Source organism: Cyclopterus lumpus, chromosome 10 (assembly GCF_009769545.1).
Source record: "Cyclopterus lumpus isolate fCycLum1 chromosome 10, fCycLum1.pri, whole genome shotgun sequence".
Taxonomy (NCBI): domain Eukaryota; kingdom Metazoa; phylum Chordata; class Actinopteri; order Perciformes; family Cyclopteridae; genus Cyclopterus; species Cyclopterus lumpus.
The window spans coordinates 4920652-4939743 of NC_046975.1; the positions used below are offsets into that span (position 1 = coordinate 4920652).

The 19092-nt window shown below is 40.6% G+C and overlaps 40 non-coding genes across 40 annotated transcripts; all 40 read left to right on the forward strand.

Annotated features, from left to right (window-relative positions):
• Positions 1–131: 131 nt before the first annotated feature.
• trnap-ugg lies at positions 132–203 on the forward strand. The gene has a single exon. It is a non-coding gene; the product is annotated as a tRNA-Pro (tRNA).
• A 235-nt stretch (positions 204–438) lies between these two features.
• On the forward strand, positions 439–510 carry trnap-ugg. Its single transcript has one exon. It is a non-coding gene; the product is annotated as a tRNA-Pro (tRNA).
• A 546-nt stretch (positions 511–1056) lies between these two features.
• On the forward strand, positions 1057–1128 carry trnap-ugg. Its single transcript has one exon. It is a non-coding gene; the product is annotated as a tRNA-Pro (tRNA).
• A 547-nt stretch (positions 1129–1675) lies between these two features.
• Positions 1676–1747, forward strand: trnap-ugg. The gene has a single exon. It is a non-coding gene; the product is annotated as a tRNA-Pro (tRNA).
• Positions 1748–1981: 234 nt separating this feature from the next.
• trnap-ugg lies at positions 1982–2053 on the forward strand. The gene has a single exon. It is a non-coding gene; the product is annotated as a tRNA-Pro (tRNA).
• A 235-nt stretch (positions 2054–2288) lies between these two features.
• trnap-ugg lies at positions 2289–2360 on the forward strand. Its single transcript has one exon. It is a non-coding gene; the product is annotated as a tRNA-Pro (tRNA).
• A 233-nt stretch (positions 2361–2593) lies between these two features.
• On the forward strand, positions 2594–2665 carry trnap-ugg. The gene has a single exon. It is a non-coding gene; the product is annotated as a tRNA-Pro (tRNA).
• Positions 2666–2900: 235 nt separating this feature from the next.
• trnap-ugg lies at positions 2901–2972 on the forward strand. The gene has a single exon. It is a non-coding gene; the product is annotated as a tRNA-Pro (tRNA).
• Positions 2973–3829: 857 nt separating this feature from the next.
• On the forward strand, positions 3830–3901 carry trnap-ugg. Its single transcript has one exon. It is a non-coding gene; the product is annotated as a tRNA-Pro (tRNA).
• Positions 3902–4445: 544 nt separating this feature from the next.
• trnap-ugg lies at positions 4446–4517 on the forward strand. The gene has a single exon. It is a non-coding gene; the product is annotated as a tRNA-Pro (tRNA).
• A 233-nt stretch (positions 4518–4750) lies between these two features.
• On the forward strand, positions 4751–4822 carry trnap-ugg. Its single transcript has one exon. It is a non-coding gene; the product is annotated as a tRNA-Pro (tRNA).
• A 238-nt stretch (positions 4823–5060) lies between these two features.
• Positions 5061–5132, forward strand: trnap-ugg. The gene has a single exon. It is a non-coding gene; the product is annotated as a tRNA-Pro (tRNA).
• Positions 5133–5370: 238 nt separating this feature from the next.
• Positions 5371–5442, forward strand: trnap-ugg. The gene has a single exon. It is a non-coding gene; the product is annotated as a tRNA-Pro (tRNA).
• Positions 5443–6037: 595 nt separating this feature from the next.
• trnap-ugg lies at positions 6038–6109 on the forward strand. The gene has a single exon. It is a non-coding gene; the product is annotated as a tRNA-Pro (tRNA).
• A 238-nt stretch (positions 6110–6347) lies between these two features.
• On the forward strand, positions 6348–6419 carry trnap-ugg. The gene has a single exon. It is a non-coding gene; the product is annotated as a tRNA-Pro (tRNA).
• A 754-nt stretch (positions 6420–7173) lies between these two features.
• Positions 7174–7245, forward strand: trnap-ugg. The gene has a single exon. It is a non-coding gene; the product is annotated as a tRNA-Pro (tRNA).
• A 237-nt stretch (positions 7246–7482) lies between these two features.
• On the forward strand, positions 7483–7554 carry trnap-ugg. Its single transcript has one exon. It is a non-coding gene; the product is annotated as a tRNA-Pro (tRNA).
• Positions 7555–7792: 238 nt separating this feature from the next.
• On the forward strand, positions 7793–7864 carry trnap-ugg. The gene has a single exon. It is a non-coding gene; the product is annotated as a tRNA-Pro (tRNA).
• Positions 7865–8100: 236 nt separating this feature from the next.
• On the forward strand, positions 8101–8172 carry trnap-ugg. The gene has a single exon. It is a non-coding gene; the product is annotated as a tRNA-Pro (tRNA).
• A 543-nt stretch (positions 8173–8715) lies between these two features.
• On the forward strand, positions 8716–8787 carry trnap-ugg. The gene has a single exon. It is a non-coding gene; the product is annotated as a tRNA-Pro (tRNA).
• An 854-nt stretch (positions 8788–9641) lies between these two features.
• Positions 9642–9713, forward strand: trnap-ugg. The gene has a single exon. It is a non-coding gene; the product is annotated as a tRNA-Pro (tRNA).
• Positions 9714–9951: 238 nt separating this feature from the next.
• On the forward strand, positions 9952–10023 carry trnap-ugg. The gene has a single exon. It is a non-coding gene; the product is annotated as a tRNA-Pro (tRNA).
• Positions 10024–10473: 450 nt separating this feature from the next.
• On the forward strand, positions 10474–10545 carry trnap-ugg. The gene has a single exon. It is a non-coding gene; the product is annotated as a tRNA-Pro (tRNA).
• Positions 10546–10782: 237 nt separating this feature from the next.
• On the forward strand, positions 10783–10854 carry trnap-ugg. Its single transcript has one exon. It is a non-coding gene; the product is annotated as a tRNA-Pro (tRNA).
• A 235-nt stretch (positions 10855–11089) lies between these two features.
• trnap-ugg lies at positions 11090–11161 on the forward strand. Its single transcript has one exon. It is a non-coding gene; the product is annotated as a tRNA-Pro (tRNA).
• Positions 11162–11399: 238 nt separating this feature from the next.
• Positions 11400–11471, forward strand: trnap-ugg. The gene has a single exon. It is a non-coding gene; the product is annotated as a tRNA-Pro (tRNA).
• A 237-nt stretch (positions 11472–11708) lies between these two features.
• trnap-ugg lies at positions 11709–11780 on the forward strand. Its single transcript has one exon. It is a non-coding gene; the product is annotated as a tRNA-Pro (tRNA).
• Positions 11781–12015: 235 nt separating this feature from the next.
• trnap-ugg lies at positions 12016–12087 on the forward strand. Its single transcript has one exon. It is a non-coding gene; the product is annotated as a tRNA-Pro (tRNA).
• A 545-nt stretch (positions 12088–12632) lies between these two features.
• Positions 12633–12704, forward strand: trnap-ugg. Its single transcript has one exon. It is a non-coding gene; the product is annotated as a tRNA-Pro (tRNA).
• A 548-nt stretch (positions 12705–13252) lies between these two features.
• trnap-ugg lies at positions 13253–13324 on the forward strand. The gene has a single exon. It is a non-coding gene; the product is annotated as a tRNA-Pro (tRNA).
• A 450-nt stretch (positions 13325–13774) lies between these two features.
• trnap-ugg lies at positions 13775–13846 on the forward strand. Its single transcript has one exon. It is a non-coding gene; the product is annotated as a tRNA-Pro (tRNA).
• Positions 13847–14390: 544 nt separating this feature from the next.
• trnap-ugg lies at positions 14391–14462 on the forward strand. The gene has a single exon. It is a non-coding gene; the product is annotated as a tRNA-Pro (tRNA).
• A 546-nt stretch (positions 14463–15008) lies between these two features.
• trnap-ugg lies at positions 15009–15080 on the forward strand. The gene has a single exon. It is a non-coding gene; the product is annotated as a tRNA-Pro (tRNA).
• A 238-nt stretch (positions 15081–15318) lies between these two features.
• Positions 15319–15390, forward strand: trnap-ugg. Its single transcript has one exon. It is a non-coding gene; the product is annotated as a tRNA-Pro (tRNA).
• A 234-nt stretch (positions 15391–15624) lies between these two features.
• trnap-ugg lies at positions 15625–15696 on the forward strand. Its single transcript has one exon. It is a non-coding gene; the product is annotated as a tRNA-Pro (tRNA).
• Positions 15697–15934: 238 nt separating this feature from the next.
• trnap-ugg lies at positions 15935–16006 on the forward strand. Its single transcript has one exon. It is a non-coding gene; the product is annotated as a tRNA-Pro (tRNA).
• A 233-nt stretch (positions 16007–16239) lies between these two features.
• On the forward strand, positions 16240–16311 carry trnap-ugg. Its single transcript has one exon. It is a non-coding gene; the product is annotated as a tRNA-Pro (tRNA).
• Positions 16312–17160: 849 nt separating this feature from the next.
• On the forward strand, positions 17161–17232 carry trnap-ugg. The gene has a single exon. It is a non-coding gene; the product is annotated as a tRNA-Pro (tRNA).
• Positions 17233–18079: 847 nt separating this feature from the next.
• trnap-ugg lies at positions 18080–18151 on the forward strand. Its single transcript has one exon. It is a non-coding gene; the product is annotated as a tRNA-Pro (tRNA).
• Positions 18152–18698: 547 nt separating this feature from the next.
• Positions 18699–18770, forward strand: trnal-uag. Its single transcript has one exon. It is a non-coding gene; the product is annotated as a tRNA-Leu (tRNA).
• The last annotated feature ends 322 nt before the right edge of the window (positions 18771–19092 follow it).

Here is a 19092-nt window from a genome sequence, read left to right on the forward strand (position 1 = left end):
TCTGTACCAAAATGTAACTGGTACTTGGATGAAAACACAACTTTTCTTTTTACAAGACATGTTGACTCATTACACGTCACTGACAATGGACGATTTCGTCAGGCAGACATTAAAGAAAGAGACCTTTTATTGGCTCGTTGGTCTAGGGGTATGATTCTCGCTTTGGGTGCGAGAGGTCCCGGGTTCAAATCCCGGACGAGCCCAACAGTGAATTTGGCTAATGTAGACTGTTTATTAATGTGGGTGAAAACACATAAAATGTTTAATTGACAATTTTAGACAACGTAGTGGCAATAGCTGAATTGTCGGTCTCTAAAAATGTAACTGGTACTTGGATGAAAACACAACATTTCTTTTTACAAGACATGTTGACTCATTACACGTCACTGACAATGGACGATTTCGTCAGGCAGACATTAAAGAAAGAGACCTTTTATTGGCTCGTTGGTCTAGGGGTATGATTCTCGCTTTGGGTGCGAGAGGTCCCGGGTTCAAATCCCGGACGAGCCCAACAGTGAATTTGGCTAATGTAGACTGTTTATTTATGTGGGTGAAAACACATAAAATGTTTAATTGACAATTTAGACAACGTAGTGGCAATAGCTGTATTGTCGGTCTCTAAAAATGTAACTGGTACTTGGATGAAAACACAACATTTCTTTTTACAAGACATGTTGACTCATTACACGTCACTGACAATGGACGATTTCGTCAGGCAGACATTAAAGAAAGAGACCTTTTATTGGCTCGTTGGTCTAGGGGTATGATTCTCGCTTTGGGTGTGAGAGGTCCCGGGTTCAAATCCCGGACGAGCCCAACAGTAAATTTGGCTAATGTAGACTGTTTATTTATGTGGGTGAAAAAACATAGAAATGTGTCATTGAAAATTTAGTCAACGTAGTGGCAATAGCTGTATTGTCGGTCTCTACCAAAAATGTAACTGGTTACTTGGATGAAAACACAACATTTCTCTTTTACAAGACATGTTGACTCATTACACGTCACTGACAATGGACGATTTCGTCAGGCAGACATTAAAGAAAGAGACCTTTTATTGGCTCGTTGGTCTAGGGGTATGATTCTCGCTTTGGGTGCGAGAGGTCCCGGGTTCAAATCCCGGACGAGCCCAACAGTGAAATTTGGCTAATGTAGACTGTTTATTTATGTGGGTGAAAACACATAAAATGTTTAATTGACAATTTAGACAACGTAGTGGCGAATAGCTGTATTGTCGGTCTCTACAAAATGTAACTGGTACTTGGATGAAAACACAACTTTTCTTTTTACAAGACATGTTGACTCATTACACGTCACTGACAATGGACGATTTCGTCAGGCAGACATTAAAGAAAGAGACCTTTTATTGGCTCGTTGGTCTAGGGGTATGATTCTCGCTTTGGGTGTGAGAGGTCCCGGGTTCAAATCCCGGACGAGCCCAACAGTGAATTTGGCTAATGTAGACTGTTTATTTATGTGGGTGAAAAAACATAGAAATGTGTCATTGAAAATTTAGTCAACGTAGTGGCAATAGCTGTATTGTCGGCCTCTACCAAAAATGTAACTGGTTCTTGGATGAAAACACAACATTTCTCTTTACAAGACATGTTGACTCATTACACGTCACTGACAATGGACGATTTCGTCAGGCAGACATTAAAGAAAGAGACCTTTTATTGGCTCGTTGGTCTAGGGGTATGATTCTCGCTTTGGGTGCGAGAGGTCCCGGGTTCAAATCCCGGACGAGCCCAACAGTGAAATTTGTCTAATGTAGACTGTTTATTTATGTGGGTGAAAACACATAAAATGTTTAATTGACAATTTAGACAACGTAGTGGCAATAGCTGTATTGTCGGTCTCTAAAATGTAACTGGTACTTGGATGAAAACACAACTTTTCTTTTTACAAGACATGTTGACTCATTACACGTCACTGACAATGGACGATTTCGTCAGGCAGACATTAAAGAAAGAGACCTTTTATTGGCTCGTTGGTCTAGGGGTATGATTCTCGCTTTGGGTGCGAGAGGTCCCGGGTTCAAATCCCGGACGAGCCCAACAGTAAATTTGGCTAATGTAGACTGTTTATTTATGTGGGTGAAAACACATAAAATGTTTAATTGACAATTTAGACAACGTAGTGGCAATAGCTGTATTGTCGGTCTCTACAAAATGTAACTGGTACTTGGATGAAAACACAACTTTTCTTTTTACAAGACATGTTGACTCATTACACGTCACTGACAATGGACGATTTCGTCAGGCAGACATTAAAGAAAGAGACCTTTTATTGGCTCGTTGGTCTAGGGGTATGATTCTCGCTTTGGGTGCGAGAGGTCCCGGGTTCAAATCCCGGACGAGCCCAACAGTGAATTTGTCTAATGTAGACTGTTTATTTATGTGGGTGAAAACACATAAAATGTTTAATTGACAATTTAGACAACGTAGTGGCAATAGCTGTATTGTCGGTCTCTAAAATGTAACTGGTACTTGGATGAAAACACAACATTTCTTTTTACAAGACATGTTGACTCATTACACGTCACTGACAATGGACGATTTCGTCAGGCAGACATTAAAGAAAGAGACCTTTTATTGGCTCGTTGGTCTAGGGGTATGATTCTCGCTTTGGGTGCGAGAGGTCCCGGGTTCAAATCCCGGACGAGCCCAACAGTGAATTTAGCTAATGTAGACTGTTTATTTATGTGGGTGAAAACACTTAAAATGTTTAATTGACAATTTAGACAACGTAGTGGCGATAGCTGTATTGTCGGTCTCTACAAAATGTAACTGGTACTTGGATGAAAACACAACTTTTCTTTTTACAAGACATGTTGACTCATTACACGTCACTGACAATGGACGATTTCGTCAGGCAGACATTAAAGAAAGAGACCTTTTATTGGCTCGTTGGTCTAGGGGTATGATTCTCGCTTTGGGTGCGAGAGGTCCCGGGTTCAAATCCCGGACGAGCCCAACAGTAAATTTGGCTAATGTAGACTGTTTAATTATGTGGGTGAAAAAACATAGAAATGTGTCATTGAAAATTCAGTCAACGTAGTGGCAATAGCTGTATTGTCGGTCTCTACCAAAAATGTAACTGGTTCTTGGATGAAAACACAACATTTCTTTTTACAAGACATGTTGACTCATTACACGTCACTGACAATGGACGATTTCGTCAGGCAGACATTAAAGAAAGAGACCTTTTATTGGCTCGTTGGTCTAGGGGTATGATTCTCGCTTTGGGTGTGAGAGGTCCCGGGTTCAAATCCCGGACGAGCCCAACAGTGAATTCGGCTAATGTAGACTGTTTATTTATGTGGGTGAAAAAACATAGAAATGTGTCATTGACAATTTAGTACAACGTAGTGGCAATAGCTGTATTGTCGGTCTCTACCAAAAATGTAACTGGTTACTTGGATGAAAACACAACATTTCTTTTTACAAGACATGTTGACTCATTACACGTCACTGACAATGGACGATTTCGTCAGGCAGACATTAAAGAAAGAGACCTTTTATTGGCTCGTTGGTCTAGGGGTATGATTCTCGCTTTGGGTGCGAGAGGTCCCCGATTCAAATCCCGGACGAGCCCAACAGTAAATTTGGCTAATGTAGACTGTTTATTTATGTGGGTGAAAACACATAAAATATTTAATTGACAATTTAGACAACGTAGTGGCGATAGCTGTATTGTCGGTCTCTACAAAATGTAACTGGTACTTGGATGAAAACACAACTTTTCTTTTTACAAGACATGTTGACTCATTACACGTCATTGACAATGGACGATTTCGTCAGGCAGACATTAAAGAAAGAGACCTTTTATTGGCTCGTTGGTCTAGGGGTATGATTCTCGCTTTGGGTGCGAGAGGTCCCGGGTTCAAATCCCGGACGAGCCCAACAGTGAATTTAGCTAATGTAGACTGTTTATTTATGTGGGTGAAAACACTTAAAATGTTTAATTGACAATTTAGACAACGTAGTGGCGATAGCTGTATTGTCGCTCTGTACCAAAAATGTAACTGGTACTTGGATGAAAACACAACATTTCTTTTTACAAGACATGTTGACTCATTACACGTCACTGACAATGGACGATTTCGTCAGGCAGACATTAAAGAAAGAGACCTTTTATTGGCTCGTTGGTCTAGGGGTATGATTCTCGCTTTGGGTGCGAGAGGTCCCCGATTCAAATCCCGGACGAGCCCAACAGTGAATTTGTCTAATGTAGACTGTTTATTTATGTGGGTGAAAACACATAAAATGTTTAATTGACAATTTAGACAACGTAGTGGCAATAGCTGTATTGTCGGTCTCTACAAAATGTAACTGGTACTTGGATGAAAACACAACTTTTCTTTTTACAAGACATGTTGACTCATTACACGTCACTGACAATGGACGATTTCGTCAGGCAGACATTAAAGAAAGAGACCTTTTATTGGCTCGTTGGTCTAGGGGTATGATTCTCGCTTTGGGTGCGAGAGGTCCCGGGTTCAAATCCCGGACGAGCCCAACAGTGAATTTGGCTAATGTAGACTGTTTATTTATGTGGGTGAAAACACATAAAATGTTTAATTGACAATTTAGACAACGTAGTGGCAATAGCTGTATTGTCGGTCTCTAAAATGTAACTGGTTCTTGGATGAAAACACAACATTTCTTTTTACAAGACATGTTGACTCATTACACGTCACTGACAATGGACGATTTCGTCAGGCAGACATTAAAGAAAGAGACCTTTTATTGGCTCGTTGGTCTAGGGGTATGATTCTCGCTTTGGGTGCGAGAGGTCCCGGGTTCAAATCCCGGACGAGCCCAACAATAAATTTGGCTAATGTAGACTGTTTATTTATGTGGGTGAAAAAACATAGAAATGTGTCATTGAAAATTCAGTCAACGTAGTGGCAATAGCTGTATTGTCGGTCTCTACCAAAAATGTAACTGGTTCTTGGATGAAAACACAACATTTCTTTTTACAAGACATGTTGACTCATTACACGTCACTGACAATGGACGATTTCGTCAGGCAGACATTAAAGAAAGAGACCTTTTATTGGCTCGTTGGTCTAGGGGTATGATTCTCGCTTTGGGTGCGAGAGGTCCCGGGTTCAAATCCCGGACGAGCCCAACAGTAAATTTGGCTAATGTAGACTGTTTATTTATGTGGGTGAAAAAACATAGAAATGTGTCATTGAAAATTCAGTCAACGTAGTGGCAATAGCTGTATTGTCGGTCTCTACCAAAAATGTAACTGGTTCTTGGATGAAAATACAACATTTCTTTTTACAAGACATGTTGACTCATAACACGTCACTGACAATGGACGATTTCGTCAGGCAGACATTAAAGAAAGAGACCTTTTATTGGCTCGTTGGTCTAGGGGTATGATTCTCGCTTTGGGTGCGAGAGGTCCCGGGTTCAAATCCCGGACGAGCCCAACAGTAAATTTGGGTGCGAGAGGTCCCGGGTTCAAATCCCGGACGAGCCCAACAGTAAATTTGGCTAATGTAGACTGTTTATTTATGTGGGTGAAAACACATAAAATATTTAATTGACAATTTAGACAACGTAGTGGCAATAGCTGTATAGTCGGACTCTAAAATGTAACTGGTACTTGGATGAAAACACAACTTTTCTTTTTACAAGACATGTTGACTCATTACACGTCACTGACAATGGACGATTTCGTCAGGCAGACATTAAAGAAAGAGACCTTTTATTGCCTTGTTGGTCTAGGGGTATTATTCTCGCTTTGGGTGCGAGAGGTCCCGGGTTCAAATCCCGGACGAGCCCAACAGTAAATTTGGCTAATGTAGACTGTTTATTTATGTGGGTGAAAAAACATAGAAATGTGTCATTGAAAATTCAGTACAATGTAGTGGCAATAGCTGTATTGTCGGTCTCTACCAAAAATGTAACTGGTTCTTGGATGAAAACACAACATTTCTTTTTACAAGACATGTTGACTCATTACACGTCACTGACAATGGACGATTTCGTCAGGCAGACATTAAAGAAAGAGACCTTTTATTGGCTCGTTGGTCTAGGGGTATGATTCTCGCTTTGGGTGCGAGAGGTCCCGGGTTCAAATCCCGGACGAGCCCAACAGTAAATTTGGCTAATGTAGACTGTTTATTTATGTGGGTGAAAAAACATAGAAATGTGTCATTGAAAATTCAGTCAACGTAGTGGCAATAGCTGTATTGTCGGTCTCTACCAAAAATGTAACTGGTTCTTGGATGAAAACACAACATTTCTTTTTACAAGACATGTTGACTCATTACACGTCACTGACAATGGACGATTTCGTCAGGCAGACATTAAAGAAAGAGACCTTTTATTGGCTCGTTGGTCTAGGGGTATGATTCTCGCTTTGGGTGCGAGAGGTCCCGGGTTCAAATCCCGGACGAGCCCAACAGTAAATTTGGGTGCGAGAGGTCCTGGGTTCAAATCCCGGACGAGCCCAACAGTAAATTTGGCTAATGTAGACTGTTTATTTATGTGGGTGAAAACACATAAAATATTTAATTGACAATTTAGACAACGTAGTGGCAATATCTGTATAGTCGGACTCTAAAATGTAACTGGTACTTGGATGAAAACACAACTTTTCGGACGAGCCCAACAATAAATTTGGCTAATGTAGACTGTTTATTTATGTGGGTGAAAAAACATAGAAATGTGTCATTGAAAATTTAGTCAACGTAGTGGCAATAGCTGTATTGTCGGTCTCTACCAAAAATGTAACTGGTTCTTGGATGAAAACACAACATTTCTTTTTACAAGACATGTTGACTCATTACACGTCACTGACAATGGACGATTTCGTCAGGCAGACATTAAAGAAAGAGACCTTTTATTGGCTCGTTGGTCTAGGGGTATGATTCTCGCTTTGGGTGCGAGAGGTCCCAGGTTCAAATCCCGGACGAGCCCAACAGTAAATTTGGCTAATGTAGACTGTTTATTTATGTGGGTGAAAACACATAAAATAGTTTAATTGACAATTTAGACAACGTAGTGGCGATAGCTGTATTGTCGGTCTCTAAAAATGTAACTGGTACTTGGATGAAAACACAACTTTTCTTTTTACAAGACATGTTGACTCATTACACGTCACTGACAATGGACGATTTCGTCAGGCAGACATTAAAGAAAGAGACCTTTTATTGGCTCGTTGGTCTAGGGGTATGATTCTCGCTTTGGGTGCGAGAGGTCCCGGGTTCAAATCCCGGACGAGCCCAACAGTGAATTTGTCTAATGTAGACTGTTTATTTATGTGGGTGAAAACACATAAAATGTTTAATTGACAATTTAGACAACGTAGTGGCGATAGCTGTATTGTCGGTCTCTTACCAAAATGTAACTGGTACTTGGATGAAAACACAACTTTTCTTTTTACAAGACATGTTGACTCATTACACGTCACTGACAATGGACGATTTCGTCAGGCAGACATTAAAGAAAGAGACCTTTTATTGGCTCGTTGGTCTAGGGGTATGATTCTCGCTTTGGGTGCGAGAGGTCCCGGGTTCAAATCCCGGACGAGCCCAACAGTGAATTTGGCTAATGTAGACTGTTTATTTATGTGGGTGAAAAAACATAGAAATGTGTCATTGAAAATTCAGTCAACGTAGTGGCAATAGCTGTATTGTCGGTCTCTACCAAAAATGTAACTGGTTCTTGGATGAAAACACAACATTTCTTTTTACAAGACATGTTGACTCATTACACGTCACTGACAATGGACGATTTCGTCAGGCAGACATTAAAGAAAGAGACCTTTTATTGGCTCGTTGGTCTAGGGGTATGATTCTCGCTTTGGGTGCGAGAGGTCCCGGGTTCAAATCCCGGACGAGCCCAACAGTAAATTTGGCTAATGTAGACTGTTTATTTATGTGGGTGAAAACACATAAAATATTTAATTGACAATTTAGACAACGTAGTGGCGATAGCTGTATTGTCGCTCTGTACCAAAATGTAACTGGTACTTGGATGAAAACACAACTTTTCTTTTTACAAGACATGTTGACTCATTACACGTCACTGACAATGGACGATTTCGTCAGGCAGACATTAAAGAAAGAGACCTTTTATTGGCTCGTTGGTCTAGGGGTATGATTCTCGCTTTGGGTGCGAGAGGTCCCGGGTTCAAATCCCGGACGAGCCCAACAGTGAATTTGTCTAATGTAGACTGTTTATTTATGTGGGTGAAAACACATAAAATGTTTAATTGACAATTTAGACAACGTAGTGGCAATAGCTGTATTGTCGGTCTCTACAAAATGTAACTGGTACTTGGATGAAAACACAACTTTTCTTTTTACAAGACATGTTGACTCATTACACGTCACTGACAATGGACGATTTCGTCAGGCAGACATTAAAGAAAGAGACCTTTTATTGGCTTGTTGGTCTAGGGGTATGATTCTCGCTTTGGGTGCGAGAGGTCCCGGGTTCAAATCCCGGACGAGCCCAACAGTGAATTTGGCTAATGTAGACTGTTTATTTATGTGGGTGAAAACACATAAAATATTTAATTGACAATTTAGACAACGTAGTGGCGATAGCTGTATTGTCGGCTCTGTACAAAATGTAACTGGTACTTGGATGAAAACACAACTTTTCTTTTTACAAGACATGTTGACTCATTACACGTCACTGACAATGGACGATTTCGTCAGGCAGACATTAAAGAAAGAGACCTTTTATTGGCTCGTTGGTCTAGGGGTATGATTCTCGCTTTGGGTGCGAGAGGTCCCGGGTTCAAATCCCGGACGAGCCCAACAGTAAATTTGGCTAATGTAGACTGTTTATTTATGTGGGTGAAAAAACATAGAAATGTGTCATTGAAAATTCAGTCAACGTAGTGGCAATAGCTGTATTGTCGGTCTCTACCAAAAATGTAACTGGTTCTTGGATGAAAACACAACATTTCTTTTTACAAGACATGTTGACTCATTACACGTCACTGACAATGGACGATTTCGTCAGGCAGACATTAAAGAAAGAGACCTTTTATTGGCTCGTTGGTCTAGGGGTATGATTCTCGCTTTGGGTGCGAGAGGTCCCAGGTTCAAATCCCGGACGAGCCCAACAGTAAATTTGGCTAATGTAGACTGTTTATTTATGTGGGTGAAAACACATAAAATATTTAATTGACAATTTAGACAACGTAGTGGCGATAGCTGTATTGTCGGTCTCTACAAAATGTAACTGGTACTTGGATGAAAACACAACTTTTCTTTTTACAAGACATGTTGACTCATTACACGTCACTGACAATGGACGATTTCGTCAGGCAGACATTAAAGAAAGAGACCTTTTATTGGCTCGTTGGTCTAGGGGTATGATTCTCGCTTTGGGTGCGAGAGGTCTCGGGTTCAAATCCCGGATGAGCCCAACAGTGAATTTGGCTAATGGAGACTGTTTATTTATGTGGGTGAAAACACATAAAATGTTTAATTGACAATTTAGACAACGTAGTGGCAATAGCTGTATTGTCGCTCTGTACCAAACATGTAACTGGTACTTGGATGAAAACACAACTTTTCTTTTTACAAGACATGTTGACTCATTACACGTCACTGACAATGGACGATTTCGTCAGGCAGACATTAAAGAAAGAGACCTTTTATTGGCTCGTTGGTCTAGGGGTATGATTCTCGCTTTGGGTGCGAGAGGTCCCGGGTTCAAATCCCGGACGAGCCCAACAGTGAATTTGGCTAATGTAGACTGTTTATTTATGTGGGTGAAAAAACATAGAAATGTGTCATTGAAAATTTAGTCAACGTAGTGGCAATAGCTGTATTGTCGATCTCTACCAAAAATGTAACTGGTTCTTGGATGAAAACACAACATTTCTCTTTACAAGACATGTTGACTCATTACACGTCACTGACAATGGACGATTTCGTCAGGCAGACATTAAAGAAAGAGACCTTTTATTGGCTCGTTGGTCTAGGGGTATGATTCTCGCTTTGGGTGCGAGAGGTCCCGGGTTCAAATCCCGGACGAGCCCAACAGTGAACTTGTCTAATGTAGACTGTTTATTTATGTGGGTGAAAACACATAAAATGTTTAATTGACAATTTAGACAACGTAGTGGCAATAGCTGTATTGTCGGTCTCTAAAATGTAACTGGTAAACGAGACCTTTTATTGGCTCGTTGGTCTAGGGGTATGATTCTCGCTTTGGGTGCGAGAGGTCTCGGGTTCAAATCCCGGACGAGCCCAACAGTGAATTTGGCTAATGGAGACTGTTTATTTATGTGGGTGAAAACACATAAAATGTTTAATTGACAATTTAGACAACGTAGTGGCAATAGCTGTATTGTCGCTCTGTACCAAACATGTAACTGGTACTTGGATGAAAACACAACATTTCTTTTTACAAGACATGTTGACTCATTACACGTCACTGACAATGGACGATTTCGTCAGGCAGACATTAAAGAAAGAGACCTTTTATTGGCTCGTTGGTCTAGGGGTATGATTCTCGCTTTGGGTGCGAGAGGTCCCGGGTTCAAATCCCGGACGAGCCCAACAGTGAATTTGGCTAATGTAGACTGTTTATTTATGTGGGTGAAAAAACATAAAATGTTTAATTGACAATTTAGACAACGTAGTGGCGATAGCTGTATTGTCGCTCTGTACCAAAAATGTAACTGGTACTTGGATGAAAACACAACATTTCTTTTTACAAGACATGTTGACTCATTACACGTCACTGACAATGGACGATTTCGTCAGGCAGACATTAAAGAAAGAGACCTTTTATTGGCTCGTTGGTCTAGGGGTATGATTCTCGCTTTGGGTGCGAGAGGTCCCGGGTTCAAATCCCGGACGAGCCCAACAGTGAATTTGTCTAATGTAGACTGTTTATTTATGTGGGTGAAAACACATAAAATGTTTAATTGACAATTTAGACAACGTAGTGGCAATAGCTGTATTGTCGGTCTCTAAAAAATGTAACTGGTACTTGGATGAAAACACAACTTTTCTTTTTACAAGACATGTTGACTCATTACACGTCATTGACAATGGACGATTTCGTCAGGCAGACATTAAAGAAAGAGACCTTTTATTGGCTCGTTGGTCTAGGGGTATGATTCTCGCTTTGGGTGCGAGAGGTCCCGGGTTCAAATCCCGGACGAGCCCAACAGTGAATTTGGCTAATGTAGACTGTTTATTTATGTGGGTGAAAAAACATAGAAATGTGTCATTGAAAATTCAGTCAACGTAGTGGCAATAGCTGTATTGTCGGTCTCTACCAAAAATGTAACTGGTACTTGGATGAAAACACAACATTTCTTTTTACAAGACATGTTGACTCATTACACATCACTGACAATGGACGATTTCGTCAGGCAGACATTAAAGAAAGAGACCTTTTATTGGCTCGTTGGTCTAGGGGTATGATTCTCGCTTTGGGTGCGAGAGGTCCCGGGTTCAAATCCCGGACGAGCCCAACAGTAAATTTGGCTAATGTAGACTGTTTATTTATGTGGGTGAAAACACATAAAATGTTTAATTGACAATTTAGACAACGTAGTGGCGAATAGCTGTATTGTCGGTCTCTACAAAATGTAACTGGTTACTTGGATGAAAACACAACTTTTCTTTTTACAAGACATGTTGACTCATTACACGTCACTGACAATGGACGATTTCGTCAGGCAGACATTAAAGAAAGAGACCTTTTATTGGCTCGTTGGTCTAGGGGTATGATTCTCGCTTTGGGTGCGAGAGGTCCCGGGTTCAAATCCCGGACGAGCCCAACAGTGAATTTGGCTAATGTAGACTGTTTATTTATGTGGGTGAAAACACATAAAATATTTAATTGACAATTTAGACAACGTAGTGGCGATAGCTGTATTGTCGGTCTCTACAAAATGTAACTGGTACTTGGATGAAAACACAACTTTTCTTTTTACAAGACATGTTGACTCATTACACATCACTGACAATGGACGATTTCGTCAGGCAGACATTAAAGAAAGAGACCTTTTATTGGCTCGTTGGTCTAGGGGTATGATTCTCGCTTTGGGTGCGAGAGGTCCCGGGTTCAAATCCCGGACGAGCCCAACAGTAAATTTGGCTAATGTAGACTGTTTAATTATGTGGGTGAAAAAACATAGAAATGTGTCATTGAAAATTCAGTCAACGTAGTGGCAATAGCTGTATTGTCGGTCTCTACAAAAAATGTAACTGGTTCTTGGATGAAAACACAACATTTCTTTTTACAAGACATGTTGACTCATTACACGTCACTGACAATGGACGATTTCGTCAGGCAGACATTAAAGAAAGAGACCTTTTATTGGCTCGTTGGTCTAGGGGTATGATTCTCGCTTTGGGTGCGAGAGGTCCCAGGTTCAAATCCCGGACGAGCCCAACAGTAAATTTGGCTAATGTAGACTGTTTATTTATGTGGGTGAAAACACATAAAATATTTAATTGACAATTTAGACAACGTAGTGGCGATAGCTGTATTGTCGGTCTCTACAAAATGTAACTGGTTCTTGGATGAAAACACAACTTTTCTTTTTACAAGACATGTTGACTCATTACACGTCACTGACAATGGACGATTTCGTCAGGCAGACATTAAAGAAAGAGACCTTTTATTGGCTCGTTGGTCTAGGGGTATGATTCTCGCTTTGGGTGCGAGAGGTCCCGGGTTCAAATCCCGGACGAGCCCAACAGTGAATTTGGCTAATGTAGACTGTTTATTTATGTGGGTGAAAACACATAAAATGTTTAATTGACAATTTAGACAACGTAGTGGCAATAGCTGTATTGTCGCTCTGTACCAAACATGTAACTGGTACTTGGATGAAAACACAACTTTTCTTTTTACAAGACATGTTGACTCATTACACGTCACTGACAATGGACGATTTCGTCAGGCAGACATTAAAGAAAGAGACCTTTTATTGGCTCGTTGGTCTAGGGGTATGATTCTCGCTTTGGGTGTGAGAGGTCCCGGGTTCAAATCCCGGACGAGCCCAACAGTGAATTTGGCTAATGTAGACTGTTTATTTATGTGGGTGAAAAAACATAGAAATGTGTCATTGAAAATTTAGTCAACGTAGTGGCAATAGCTGTATTGTCGATCTCTACCAAAAATGTAACTGGTTCTTGGATGAAAACACAACATTTCTCTTTTACAAGACATGTTGACTCATTACACGTCACTGACAATGGACGATTTCGTCAGGCAGACATTAAAGAAAGAGACCTTTTATTGGCTCGTTGGTCTAGGGGTATGATTCTCGCTTTGGGTGCGAGAGGTCCCGGGTTCAAATCCCGGACGAGCCCAACAGTGAACTTGTCTAATGTAGACTGTTTATTTATGTGGGTGAAAACACATAAAATGTTTAATTGACAATTTAGACAACGTAGTGGCAATAGCTGTATTGTCGGTCTCTAAAATGTAACTGGTAAACGAGACCTTTTATTGGCTCGTTGGTCTAGGGGTATGATTCTCGCTTTGGGTGCGAGAGGTCTCGGGTTCAAATCCCGGACGAGCCCAACAGTGAATTTGGCTAATGGAGACTGTTTATTTATGTGGGTGAAAAAACATAAAATGTTTAATTGACAATTTAGACAACGTAGTGGCAATAGCTGTATTGTCGCTCTGTACCAAACATGTAACTGGTACTTGGATGAAAACACAACATTTCTTTTTACAAGACATGTTGACTCATTACACGTCACTGACAATGGACGATTTCGTCAGGCAGACATTAAAGAAAGAGACCTTTTATTGGCTCGTTGGTCTAGGGGTATGATTCTCGCTTTGGGTGCGAGAGGTCCCGGGTTCAAATCCCGGACGAGCCCAACAGTGAATTTGGCTAATGTAGACTGTTTATTTATGTGGGTGAAAAAACATAAAATGTTTAATTGACAATTTAGACAACGTAGTGGCAATAGCTGTATTGTCGCTCTGTACCAAACATGTAACTGGTACTTGGATGAAAACACAACATTTCTTTTTACAAGACATGTTGACTCATTACACGTCACTGACAATGGACGATTTCGTCAGGCAGACATTAAAGAAAGAGACCTTTTATTGGCTCGTTGGTCTAGGAGTATGATTCTCGCTTTGGGTGCGAGAGGTCCCGGGTTCAAATCCCGGACGAGCCCAACAGTGAATTTGTCTAATGTAGACTGTTTATTTATGTGGGTGAAAACACATAAAATGTTTAATTGACAATTTAGACAACGTAGTGGCAATAGCTGTATTGTCGGTCTCTACAAAATGTAACTGGTACTTGGATGAAAACACAACTTTTCTTTTTACAAGACATGTTGACTCATTACACGTCACTGACAATGCACGATTTCGTCAGGCAGACATTAAAGAAAGAGACCTTTTATTGGCTCGTTGGTCTAGGGGTATGATTCTCGCTTTGGGTGCGAGAGGTCCCGGGTTCAAATCCCGGACGAGCCCAACAGTGAATTTGGCTAATGTAGACTGTTTATTTATGTGGGTGAAAAAACATAGAAATGTGTCATTGAAAATTCAGTCAACGTAGTGGCAATAGCTGTATTGTCGGTCTCTACCAAAAATGTAACTGGTACTTGGATGAAAACACAACATTTCTTTTTACAAGACATGTTGACTCATTACACGTCACTGACAATGGACGATTTCGTCAGGCAGACATTAAAGAAAGAGACCTTTTATTGGCTCGTTGGTCTAGGGGTATGATTCTCGCTTTGGGTGCGAGAGGTCCCAGGTTCAAATCCCGGACGAGCCCAACAGTAAATTTGGCTAATGTAGACTGTTTATTTATGTGGGTGAAAACACATAAAATATTTAATTGACAATTTAGACAACGTAGTGGCGATAGCTGTATTGTCGGTCTCTACAAAATGTAACTGGTACTTGGATTGAAAACACAACTTTTCTTTTTACAAGACATGTTGACTCATTACACGTCACTGACAATGGACGATTTCGTCAGGCAGACATTAAAGAAAGAGACCTTTTATTGGCTCGTTGGTCTAGGGGTATGATTCTCGCTTTGGGTGCGAGAGGTCCCGGGTTCAAATCCCGGACGAGCCCAACAGTAAATTTGGCTAATGTAGACTGTTTATTTATGTGGGTGAAAAAACATAGAAATGTGTCATTGAAAATTCAGTCAACGTAGTGGCAATAGCTGTATTGTCGGTCTCTACCAAAAATGTAACTGGTTCTTGGATGAAAACACAACATTTCTTTTTACAAGACATGTTGACTCATTACACGTCACTGACAATGGACGATTTCGTCAGGCAGACATTAAAGAAAGAGACCTTTTATTGGCTCGTTGGTCTAGGGGTATGATTCTCGCTTTGGGTGCGAGAGGTCCCGGGTTCAAATCCCGGACGAGCCCAACAGTGAATTTGTCTAATGTAGACTGTTTATTTATGTGGGTGAAAACACATAAAATGTTTAATTGACAATTTAGACAACGTAGTGGCAATAGCTGTATTGTCGGTCTCTAAAATGTAACTGGTACTTGGATGAAAACACAACTTTTCTTTTTACAAGACATGTTGACTCATTACACGTCACTGACAATGGCACGATTTCGTCAGGCAGACATTAAAGAAAGAGACCTTTTATTGGCTCGTTGGTCTAGGGGTATGATTCTCGCTTTGGGTGCGAGAGGTCCCGGGTTCAAATCCCGGACGAGCCCAACAGTGAATTTGGCTAATGTAGACTGTTTATTTATGTGGGTGAAAAAACATAGAAATGTGTCATTGAAAATTCAGTCAACGTAGTGGCAATAGCTGTATTGTCGGTCTCTACCAAAAATGTAACTGGTACTTGGATGAAAACACAACATTTCTTTTTACAAGACATGTTGACTCATTACACGTCACTGACAATGGACGATTTCGTCAGGCAGACATTAAAGAAAGAGACCTTTTATTGGCTCGTTGGTCTAGGGGTATGATTCTCGCTTTGGGTGCGAGAGGTCCCGGGTTCAAATCCCGGACGAGCCCAACAGTGAATTTGTCTAATGTAGACTGTTTATTTATGTGGGTGAAAACACATAAAATGTTTAATTGACAATTTAGACAACGTAGTGGCAATAGCTGTATTGTCGGTCTCTAAAATGTAACTGGTACTTGGATGAAAACACAACTTTTCTTTTTACAAGACATGTTGACTCATTACACGTCACTGACAATGCACGATTTCGTCAGGCAGACATTAAAGAAAGAGAACTTTTATTGGCTCGTTGGTCTAGGGGTATGATTCTCGCTTTGGGTGCGAGAGGTCCCGGGTTCAAATCCCGGACGAGCCCAACAGTAAATTTGGCTAATGTAGACTGTTTATTTATGTGGGTGAAAACACATAAAATGTTTAATTGACAATTTAGACAACGTAGTGGCAATAGCTGTATTGTCGGTCTCTAAAAATGTAACTGGTACTTGGATGAAAACACAACTTTTCTTTTTACAAGACATGTTGACTCATTACACGTCACTGACAATGGACGATTTCGTCAGGCAGACATTAAAGAAAGAGACCTTTTATTGGCTCGTTGGTCTAGGGGTATGATTCTCGCTTTGGGTGTGAGAGGTCCAGGGTTCAAATCCCGGACGAGCCCAACAGTGAATTTGGCTAATGTAGACTGTTTATTTATGTGGGTGAAAAAACATAGAAATGTGTCATTGAAAATTCAGTCAACGTAGTGGCAATAGCTGTATTGTCGGTCTCTACCAAAAATGTAACTGGTTCTTGGATGAAAACACAACATTTCTCTTTACAAGACATGTTGACTCATTACACGTCACTGACAATGGACGATTTCGTCAGGCAGACATTAAAGAAAGAGACCTTTTATTGGCTCGTTGGTCTAGGGGTATGATTCTCGCTTTGGGTGCGAGAGGTCCCAGGTTCAAATCCCGGACGAGCCCAACAGTGAATTTGTCTAATGTAGACTGTTTATTTATGTGGGTGAAAACGAATAAAATGTTTAATTGACAATTTAGACAACGTAGTGGCAATAGCTGTATTGTCGGTCTCTAAAATGTAACTGGTACTTGGATGAAAACACAACTTTTCTTTTTACAAGACATGTTGACTCATTACACGTCACTGACAATGGACGATTTCGTCAGGCAGACATTAAAGAAAGAGACCTTTTATTGGCTCGTTGGTCTAGGGGTATGATTCTCGCTTTGGGTGCGAGAGGTCCCGGGTTCAAATCCCGGACGAGCCCAACAGTGAACTTGTCTAATGTAGACTGTTTATTTATGTGGGTGAAAACACATAAAATGTTTAATTGACAATTTAGACAACGTAGTGGCGATAGCTGTATTGTCGGTCTCTAAAATGTAACTGGTACTTGGATGAAAACACAACTGTTCTTTTTACAAGACATGTTGACTCATTACACTTCACTGACAATGGACGATTTCGTCAGGCAGACATTAAAGAAAGAGACCTTTTATTGGCTCGTTGGTCTAGGGGTATGATTCTCGCTTTGGGTGCGAGAGGTCTCGGGTTCAAATCCCGGACGAGCCCAACAGTGAATTTGGCTAATGGAGACTGTTTATTTATGTGGGTGAAAAAACATAAAATGTTTAATTGACAATTTAGACAACGTAGTGGCAATAGCTGTATTGTCGCTCTGTACCAAACATGTAACTGGTACTTGGATGAAAACACAACATTTCTTTTTACAAGACATGTTGACTCATTACACGTCACTGACAATGGACGATTTCGTCAGGCAGACATTAAAGAAAGCGACCTTTTATTGGCTCGTTGGTCTAGGGGTATGATTCTCGCTTTGGGTGCGAGAGGTCACGGGTTCAAATCCCGGACGAGCCCAACAGTGAATTTGTCTAATGTAGACTGTTTATTTATGTGGGTGAAAACACATAAAATGTTTAATTGACAATTTAGACAACGTAGTGGCAATAGCTGTATTGTCGGTCTCTAAAATGTAACTGGTACTTGGATGAAAACACAACTTTTCTTTTTACAAGACATGTTGACTCATTACACGTCACTGACAATGGACGATTTCGTCAGGCAGACATTAAAGAAAGAGACCTTTTATTGGCTCGTTGGTCTAGGGGTATGATTCTCGCTTTGGGTGCGAGAGGTCCCGGGTTCAAATCCCGGACGAGCCCAACAGTAAATTTGGCTAATGTAGACTGTTTATTTATGTGGGTGAAAACACATAAAATGTTTAATTGACAATTTAGACAACGTAGTGGCGATAGCTGTATTGTCGCTCTGTACCAAAAATGTAACTGGTACTTGGATGAAAACACAACTTTTCTTTTTACAAGACATGTTGACTCATTACACGTCACTGACAATGGACGATTTCGTCAGGCAGAAATTAAAGAAAGAGACCTTTTAATGGCTCGTTGGTCTAGGGGTATGATTCTAGCTTTGGGTGCGAGAGGTCCCGGGTTCAAATCCCGGACGAGCCCAACAATAAATTTGTCTAATGTAGACTGTTTAATTATGTGGGTGAAAAAACATAGAAATATGTCATTGAAAATTTAGTCAACGTAGTGGCGATAGCTGTATTGTCGGTCTCTACCAAAAATTTAACTGGTTCTTGGATGAAAACACAACATTTCTTTTTACAAGACATGTTGACTCATTACACGTCACTGACAGTGGACGATTTCGTCAGGCAGACATTAAAGAAAGAGACCTTTTATTGGCTCGTTGGTGTAGGGGTATGATTCTCGCTTTAGGTGCGAGAGGTCCCGGGTTCAAATCCCGGACGAGCCCAACAGTAAATTTGGCTAATGTAGACTGTTTAATTATGTGGGTGAAAAAACATAAAATGTTTAATTGACAATTTAGACTACGTAGTGGCAATAGCTGTATTGTCGCTCTCTACCAAAAATGTAACTGGTTCTTCGCTGAAAACACATCATTTCTTTTTACAAGAAATGTTGACTTTGTGGTTGCTGAGATAATCGTCTGGTTAGTCCGAATTCCGTATTTCTGACGAAAAATCTGTCTTCCTCTGTTTGAGAAATTGAATGCATCGTACAGAGCACATGAAACATGTTTATTCTATGGTCTCACAGTGAACGCGTAAGATTCA